General features: G+C 34.6%; 1 protein-coding gene across 1 annotated transcript in view; it reads left to right on the top strand.

The window, feature by feature from the left end:
* Nucleotides 1–1,297, top strand: part of CAMK2D (calcium/calmodulin-dependent protein kinase II delta) — a 274,275-nt gene that overhangs the window by 230,128 nt on the left and 42,850 nt on the right. The window lies entirely within an intron of this gene.

Consider the following 1,297-nt stretch of genomic DNA (forward strand, 5'->3'; position numbering starts at 1 on the left):
TCACAGACAAAAGTGCCAGAGTTCTTACATGTTTAAAAGACAGCTGTGGTTGAACCCGTGCTTCTATTTGATTTTTTGAATAGAAGTTCTTCTGGCCTTTTACTTACAAATTCTCTTACATTTTTTCAATTAATTAATGCTACACATGCCTCCAAAAGATTTCCCATAGTAGAAAATGATCAATAAGTTAATTTTTACATTAACGAAAAAGCTTGCAATTGCACATTTAAACATGACTGAAGGTGAGGGTTGAGGCACCCAGACATTTAACTCATGTTTCCCACAGCTGACAATAAAGGGTGGCTCAGCTAGACAGAGTGCCTTTCATCTGGAAGAGATGATGGTGTGTGTATGCCGTGTATCCATGTGTGAATGTGTGTGTGTATGTGTGTGTGTGTGAGCACGTATGTGCTTGTGCAGGTAAGTTTGTGTGAACAGGGCATGGGGGGCATTCTCACTAAAATAAAGCAGTTCTTGGCAACTACATCCCAGAAAAGAAATCAAGTATCTTATCTCAAATCAGAAATGAGAATATCTCAGAACATTTCTCTTTCATTTGCATTTACTGATACAAGCTAAACATAGCCTATTACATACACGTGGTACTTTGATCATAAGTGCCCCTGATGACAGGAAGCCAGCTATGTTTGCCAAGCACTCTCCTGAATAAGAAGCTATGTTGGTGTGCTTCCCTCCCCTTTCTCTTACACCCTATACTAACATAAATACTGAGTTTTGACCCCTCTTTCTTAGACTCCATCACCTCTTATCACTTTTTGGCTCTTGCACAAATTTTATGTTAAATTCTGTTCACTTTGATCTAAAGAAAAAAATGTTTATGTGCAAAATATAAATTGATGATTTTACATTTAAAGAGTTTTCCAGTAAAGGAAAATTGAAAAGTTTTCTCTCTTTTTCTGCATGTCACAGAGCACAGTGTTACGGTTTATTTAAATAATACTGATACCAATAACCACACAAATGTGAATGAACAGAAAAGGAAAATATTGCATACCTAAATTAATTTCTGTTACCCTCTATCTTCTTCTCAGTGCTAGTTTCGGTATGATAAATAGGTATGAAGTATAGACTTCCCAAAAACACAATTAAATTGGTGTAATCACTTGTACTCATGTGGTATTCATTTATTTTATGCAGTCTATGTTTTTCATTAAGTCCTTAAATACATTTATATTAAAATTATGGGGGTGTGTTCCTTTAGAAAATAATGTATAAAGAAAACACCTACACGATAAAGTATAAGAAAACGAATGTTTATTTTTATTTTTGTTTGGTA

The sequence above is a fragment of the Propithecus coquereli genome, unplaced genomic scaffold (genome assembly GCF_000956105.1).
Source record: "Propithecus coquereli isolate 6110/MARCELLA unplaced genomic scaffold, Pcoq_1.0 Scaffold46, whole genome shotgun sequence".
Taxonomy (NCBI): Eukaryota; Metazoa; Chordata; class Mammalia; order Primates; family Indriidae; genus Propithecus; species Propithecus coquereli.